At 27.6% G+C, this 8,507-nt stretch overlaps 1 protein-coding gene across 2 annotated transcripts in view; it reads right to left on the bottom strand.

Annotated features, from left to right (window-relative positions):
* The window catches only part of LOC106687791 (Pyrokinin 1 receptor), a 140,176-nt gene extending 135,787 nt beyond the window's left edge, over window positions 1-4,389 (bottom strand). For both annotated transcript variants that reach the window (XM_014431883.2, XM_014431884.3), the window contains exon 1: window positions 4,265-4,389. The gene's annotated coding sequence lies outside the window, so the exon portion shown is untranslated. The remainder of the gene's footprint in view (window positions 1-4,264) is intronic.
* Between the last annotated feature and the right edge of the window lie 4,118 nt (window positions 4,390-8,507).

Below are 8,507 nucleotides of genomic sequence, written 5' to 3'. Positions count from 1 at the left end.
AACGGTCTAAATTGCCAATCCATTACAAAAGACTGATCTACATGACTATTATAAGGCCTATCTGGACATACGGAGTTGAGCTTTGGGGCTCCACTAAGCTATCGAATTCCTCCCGAATCCAATCCTTACAGTCCAAAATCCTTAACGCTTGACTTGACTTGATTTGTGACAAAGTAAGGATTTGTCACAAATCAAGTCATCCATCATGACCTCAATGCTCAATGTCCCATATGTTGCCGATTTGGCCAAAACCATTCCTTCCATGGAAAACTTCCCAACCACCCAAATCCATTTGTTTCTAACCTAGCTTCTCCTTCATTACCTAATAATCCTCCTAGGCGTCTGAAAAGAAGATGGCCTCGTGATCTACTCCTCTAGAAATGTTATTGGAGTTCTATCAATAGGTAGATTCTCCATATGTTTGTATCATGTCACTATGTCATCTACAGCAAATTTACTTGTATATTTGTTATACAGTTGTAAATAAAAATATATAAATGATTAAAATTATAAATTTATATATATTTGTTGTTATATACTCTTACAAATTACAAATCTTCGGCCTAATCCATATTATCAAAATCTTATTAAACCAATTATTCGACGCGTTTCACTAATGCGGTAGTTATATTTTATTATGCATTTTTCAAACTTTGAACACACTAGGTTTTTAAATTTATGCACATGTTTTTGCTAACATTTTTAGTATTCATTGAAAACTGTACGCTTAAAACTGGCCCCTCATGTTCTGTTGTTTTTAACCAATATGCAAATGTAGTTGGTTCGTTTTTATGATTATTCATTTCAATCTTCACAATGTTGCGAAAACTCCCATAGCATTATACAGAATGACCTCGTACATAATTGCGGTACAAATTTTCGGATTAGTAATTCAGTAAGTATTCAATGTTTGGGAAAAAATATATATATGTGCAGATTTTTATTAATTGACTTTAAAAAATAAATACATTTTATAAAATAAATTTCTAATGATATTTAATATTTTTTTCGTCGTTGATTTTCTTGATTCAGAATAATTAATTCTATGTGCAGCTAAGAAATAAAGAAAAACATTGATAGTCAACCTCAACAATGTAAATGCAATGTATATATTTTTGGGTAAACAACTAACTAAGACAGGCTCATCGTGTAATTAATTAAAGAGATACTCATTTGATTGTATCAACGTCAAGGAAACAGTTATTGAAAATACAGCTAAGTGCAGGTTCCTCTTTGCTGGTTAGTCACAACTCGTAATAACAAATGGGGTTATCTAGCCCCTACCTACCTAATAATTTTAGTTCTAAATAAGGCCTGAAATTCAGGCCGAAACGTAGGCTTAGTAAAATAAGCAATACTTTCATAGCAACTATCTGACCAACTCCTCACGGTCAGTAAAGTGCTCAAAAACCAATTCTACTGTTATTTTCTTAATTAATCAAATCAAAACTGTTTAAATTTGACCCAACATTGATTCGTAAAGTAAAATAAATGTAAATATAAAGTATATTTATATAAAATGAATATACTTATAAAATTAAGGATATTTTATTATTTAGCTAAAAAATAATATTTTTGCCAAAGCTGAGATAATATAATTTTAATTTTATACCTTCGTGTTTTTTGTTTTTTTATACATTTATTTTTGTACATACATTCCTCAACCATTTATCAAAGATAAAAATCCTGTAAAATAATCAAATATTTATTATAGGATTTAACCAGTAAATATGATTTCATAAAAAAATTAAAATACAACTAACCAGAAAATGATGATTTATTAATTTTGTGTTTATATGATTAACCTAAATAAAAAAAATTCTAATAGCTGAGAAACTTGTTAATAATATGAAATAAATAATATAAAAACGGCAATAAAATACTTCTGTTTTTAATTTGTGTTTATTAGAATGGAGCATTGTGCGATGCCAAAATAACATATACATGTTCCAATTGTCTTATTTTTAGAACTAATGAATTAATGAGGTTTTCGTTTTTTTTTTTTGTTTTTTTTATGAAAACCATTATTTTTATTGTTATGTAATATTCTCACAAAACTCTTTATCCTTCTTAAATTGTAACCGTGTTACGTTTTAAGTCGTTCTATTACAATTTTTAGTTTTTATATTGGGAAAATAAAATTAACCTGAAAACAAATACACTCCGTAACAAAAGAAATTTTAGATTTCTTAGGAATTAATATAACATTATAAAAAATGAGAAGAGAAAAAAATCTCATGAAAATACAATATTGTTACACTAAGGCTCTACAGTGCTTGGTTCAGAAGGTTGTAGGTCCGATTCCCATCTGGGCAGTCTATATTTATTTCGCAACGCCCTCTTAATTAATCTTGACACACCCACTCTGGAGGTGGTTAGATCTTCCATGGAAGACTTAAGCCAAAAGAAAAAAATATATTATAAATTATAATTATATTATTATCGTCTTAAAAATGAGAATTACGGAAATTGATTCGTTGAGGTTCTTGTGGTTACAAAGCTGATATGTTGCATTTAAAGCATATTAAAAGAAATAGCTTCTCTTAATCAAGTGGAAGAAAAAGTTACATAACAAGATGAAATTAAACATACAAGAGTATTGCACAAATATGGTATAAATTTGTTTTAAAATCAAGTCATCTGAAATATACTTGTATTTTATAAATAAAATTTTATTTATTTACAACATTATTGTATTTTTTTTCCAAATCTCCAGTTTCTTTTCTTTTTTATTTAATTTTGTTACAGACTAACACCTCTCTACGGTCACAGATATACTTTATGGTATTTTGTAATTGAAGATTGTTAATTGACCGAACATAATTGATTGCCGGGTGCGGATAAGATGGTTTTAAGTATATAATTAGTAGGATTCTTACATATTTTAGGATTCAGCTTTGCAAAGATGGCTGATATATTGGTTATAAATAAATATTTTTCCCACCATTTTGTGTATTTTAGAATTATTAATTTTATTGATCTTGGCCTACTTTTTTGAATATTTTGTAATGAAAAATAATGATTCGCTGATTTTTTCCTATGCGAATTATCTTTGCTTACAAATAAAATAATCACCGTAATCAACCAATTCTATCAATTATTGAATTCTTTATAACCGCAATATTATAATATGTCATAGAAGAGAAGAACTCCAAAAATCCATTTGTAATATTTAAATAGAAAAATTCAATCAATTAATTATATATCTGAACAACTTTAAATAAACTAGTTGTTATTTAAAATTAGCGTAATAATTATATTTATAAATTGTATATTCCAAAAGTACCGACAACATGAATATATCATTCAGACACTACTGGATTCATTTTCCCCTCGATTCATGTTTATAATTTATTATGAAATTGTATTCTTAATCATTATTATATTTTTCCTGACTGATTGAATGAATCAATTGTATTTTTTAGTAATATTAATGTAACATCATTGTTTTTTCTGTAGAATAGAACTAACGTATAATGAATAAATGATTTTAGAATACAGATTATTTTAAATATTTAAATGGTTTTGATTTTATTTTTAATTTAAGATCATTTACAAAAAAAATAACTATTTTAACATTGCCGTAAATAAATAATTATAATAGCACTACGACTGTCGTTAACTATAATTTATCTAAAAATTGTTTTCGTAAGCTTTTCCAAAAGTACTTAAAGACAATTACTTTTTTAATAAACGTATATATATATTCCCGCCCCATCTCATTTTATTTCAGTTATTTTTGTTTTCGGGAAATATGGTTTTAATTTAATTTTTGTTCATTTATGGTCATTTATTTATTTTTATTACAATAAGTTTGAAAAATATTGAGTTAAAAAACTGTCTAAACTAGATTAAAATAATACTGTAAATTGAAATTGTATGCATTCTGTATATTTATGTTGTAAAATTTAAAAGTCCTGCCCTAATATTAAATATTTTTATTCAGAAACTTACATTTTTAGATTTTATACGAAAGTAATAGATGTCATTTTATAAAATATTATAATAAAATAACGTCTTTATAAATTATGATTTATAAAATTTATCATAATATGAAAATTCTAGCACCTTTTTTTAGTTTAAAATCCAAATATTTTATTTTTCTTTTCTTTTTATTTTAGGTTTTGGTTATCTTAGATACATCTCTGACTTGTTCAAGTTAATCAGGTAAGCCCAAACCAGAATTATTAATTTTTTTAAAAATTTTTATTTTTCATTTTTGAGCAATATTTTCACAACAAAGTCCTTTATAATCGTCACTTACTTTGTATAAGTCCTCTGTATAATGGTTAGAGTATAGTCTCAGAAGTTTTCCGTCGTCATCACATTTCGGCTTGAACACGCGAATCTCAACAGGAACGAAGCACTATCTCCCCCCTCGACTTCCAGCGGACTGTCTGCTCGTCGGTGGAGTTCTCTTGCGCGCGCAGCCCCACTACAGTTCGCTGGTATATTCCAAGGGTGGGGCAGGTTCAAACTCAAAAAGGTGTAAGTACCGATTTGGTGAGTATTTTACAGACGTTGGATTTTAAATAAATCGTGTTTTTATAATTCGAGATCAAATCGAAAATGTATCAAATAGAACCTTAAATAAACCTATTTAAGGAAGGAGTCAAAATATTTGCTTCACGCAATAATGGCGGTAGACGCAGATTGTTATATTTTAAAAAAGTACAAAAATTATAGTTATATATGCATTTTTAAAATTTAAATATAAATCTATGTGTACAAATTACCATACAAACCAATATAATTTTTTTCACACCCATAGAACAAATTCGGAACCACGAGACCATAAGAAAAATAATGAAAAATCTGAAAATTTCTCTTACCACTACCTCAAAATTAAGTAAGTATTGCATGTTTTGAAAAAGATTTTTTATTTTCTGTTTAGAACGAAAATATGTTTCACATAACATATAGATAAATGAATGTAAAATCTGACTATTAATATTAAAATTTTGAAAATAAGGAAACATTAATTTTATCTTTTAGGTAATAATTAAAGTCTTTCATATTTTGTAATGAGATGTCGATAGTTGACCTAGATATAAATAAAAATATTATGTTTTTTATTTCTTTTATTTTATGTTTCTCTGAATGATGGTTGTTATCTCTTTTTGTTTTATAGCCTTGATGAAGAGCCCCCTCCCACGACCATCTTCTCCACTTTCCATATTTTTTATCAATTGTGTAATTACTTAAATAATATATATTTAAGCCCAAAATAAGAACAAAAACTTCCTTGACTTATTTTTTTTTTAATACAAAGATTTAATCAGAGATCCTCTGTATAAAAATATATATGGAATATAATAAAATAAATATCGCATATAAACGAATCCTACCACAAATACAATAGTTAACAAATGTTCGTGAAGTCATGTATACGCTCAAGAGAGTTCGAATGGTATCTTGGTCTTTTCTGATTAGAACTCTTCTCTCAATTTTTCATTTTTGATCCTTTACCGATACTGATTAAGTTCGTTTATATTTTGTACTTATTACTTATATTTATTACTACTAATGAGAACTAGTTATTAATTTCAAATAAACAAAATATTAAAATTAATTAAAATGAAAATTTATTTTGTTTTAAATTTTTTATTTTAGTCATACCAGACTATTTGAATGAGGATAAGACTTCTCTTATATAAAATAACACGTAATTGTACCGGTTTAAAAAAAAAAATGTTAAATCGATAAAATGAAGTGGCACTTCCAATTGATCGAGTTTAAGGAATAGAGGTGCTTCAACATCACAAGAAAAAGCCTGCCAAAAATTAAAAATTTCCATTTCGAAAGACTTTTCGTTTTTGAGCTAGGCTGGTCGTACACAGACACACACACACCACTTCGTGAGACCTGGTATTTGAACTCAGGATCAAAACCTCGATTTCTTACAAATACTCAAAATTCGCTTGATCGCAATATTTCACTTTACTATATATTCCTTATATAGATATGTGAAAGTAAAAATAAAAACCCAGTATTGATCAATAATATCTTGTTAGGTAATATAGACAATGAATGATTTGTAAAATTAATTACCATAATGTACTACATATATGGGGCGAGGTTAGCAGTGTAGCAACGCGCCTGTCTACGGACCCAAAGGTTGTGAGTTCGAGCCCCTGCCCTACTAGAGTTTTTCTCAAGCATAAAATTATACAAAACTCACTCACAGCCTCCCCCCGGGCATTTGTGAGGCTAGCACTAGGATAGGATCCTAGCGCTAGACAGCCCTGGTTTATGATGACTTATGGATTTTTAAAAAAAATACGTACTAAATTTCATTATAATTTAATTTTTTTGCTTGTGACTTGTTTGTTTAGCTAAATATCTATATAGTCTCACGTTTCGGCCATTCCGGGCATCCTCAAGTATATCTTATTGATAATATCATAGCTAACAATGCCATTAAAACGTTTACAAGCTATTCTGCCTTCTTCAAAATATATTTTAGTCTACTACCCTTTTTTTATCCACTATTTTCTTTATCCTTATTTATCACTTTATCAACGATATAATAACTGAATTAGAATTTAAAGGCAGAATATCCTGTAAATGTTAATGTTTTTATGACATTGTTAGCTGTGATATTATAAACAAGATATCCTTGAGAATGCCGAGAATGGCCAAAACTCAAGAGTTATTAACAAATAAACTTGCTGAGGCTATATGGATATTTTTTATTATAATTGATGCATACTCAAAAATTTTTATAACCCATCAATTAACCTATAAACTCATTTGGTCCCCTATTTCATATCTATTTAACACTATTTAATTCTTTTATCGGGTTATTTCTACAAAAAACATTATTCTTCCACAGCCGGTCTTATACTTAAACATTTTTTTTAATTATATAATTAAATAAAACCCAATACTTTCAATTAGAAATATCTAATGAAGAAATGATGTTTCATTTCTTTTTATTTCATAATTTACCTTATAAAATACCGGTACTTACCACTATACTAAAAATAATTAAAAATGGTTTATTACGTCCTATGAAAAGGAAGTTAGATTGCTTGTTATGTAGGTTAAATAAAAAGGATAAACAAACTAAATAAATAAACTTGTTGACTGAGGGGAAAATAGTGTCTTTCTCGTTTAACCAGACGTCTCCGATTTCTTGATAGTAAGGAGGAAGTAATAAAAATGAAATAAATAAAACAATCTTTTTTTTATACAACTAATGTATATCATAATGAATTTAAATTTATTTTATTCAATCATTATTTATTTTTACAAATATAAAAGAGCTGTTTCTTATTCTACGGAGGAGAAAGTAGAAAATTAAATATAGAGTGGAATTTCAAAGAGAAGGAAGAATAAATGTGGCACAGATCAGCAGAACAATTCCTGGTCGGTCTGGTAAAACGTGACAAGAAGCAAAATGGATTTCAGCTAGAAAAAAAGAAATACATTTATTTTTAGCCTTGTATCGTATGCTTCACCAGAAATCAACGGAGATAAGGAATGATATTTTGGTACAACAGAAACAATAACAAAAAAGAATATTAGTACTTCTTGATGATTAAAAAGTTGTTAAGTAGGTTTCAAAAATTAAAAAAGTATATGTATACAATTTTCAATTCTGAAAGAGTTAATTGATAGTTTTTTGACTCTATCGTTTTAATTTTATTTATATTTTCAGTTCTATCAATGAGTAGATTCTCCACATGTTTGTATCGTGTTATTTTTGTCACCTTGATTAAAGAAAGTAAGTCATGATTTTTTGGATATTTGTTCTTTTTTTTTTTTTTTTTGAATTTTTTTTTAAATGATTGCTTTCAATAATAATAATTCCGAAAAATATAAAAAACAGTGGCTATCTTTTTTCATAATACTACGGAGAAGTATGAAAACTCAATCACAGAAAACGACAGAGTTCGCCTTCACAGTGGTGCCAAGAAAACTACAACATCCTGTGGTCGGTTTCGATCTACATAATCAAGATCAACTACTCAATCCAGGAATTTTATTTCAAAACTTCCTCAAGGAAACTGAAAATATAATAACAACGTTCATGCGTGTCCATGCCTCCCTCAGTCAAGGCCTCCTTCCCTTTTCAAATTTATCACTTCTGCTATTTAGTGTTCATTCCATGATTTCCGCTTGTTTATTTTACAAGTTTATTTTTTCTATACACCTGACATTTTGTAGTATGTAATATTAATCATGATGTTATAATATCATTTAATAACTAAAATATATTTTTATTTCTTTATTTCTTTTTGTACTCGCTTTGGCAGTTCATATAATAAATTTGGAACGATACAGAGAATATTAAAAGATTAGAGTGCTACCAATTGTAGTTTCTCTACACGCCTGTAACACTCCATTTTAACTGAGATCAAATCTACTAAACCAATTGTAATGTACAGTTGTAAATAGCAATAAATAAATAAAAACTATTTTTTAAATTTGTTATTGTTTCAACAAATTTCTAATGAGTATGTTTTTCGTCCGTGAATCACTTAATGAGAAATTAAAAAGTA

The sequence above is a fragment of the Halyomorpha halys genome, unplaced genomic scaffold (assembly GCF_000696795.3).
Source record: "Halyomorpha halys isolate HHAL.00 unplaced genomic scaffold, Hhal_1.1 Scaffold1013.1, whole genome shotgun sequence".
NCBI classification, from domain to species: Eukaryota; Metazoa; Arthropoda; class Insecta; order Hemiptera; family Pentatomidae; genus Halyomorpha; species Halyomorpha halys.
The sequence above is the reverse complement of the archived record's forward strand: the minus strand, read 5'-3'. Positions and strand labels throughout refer to the sequence as shown.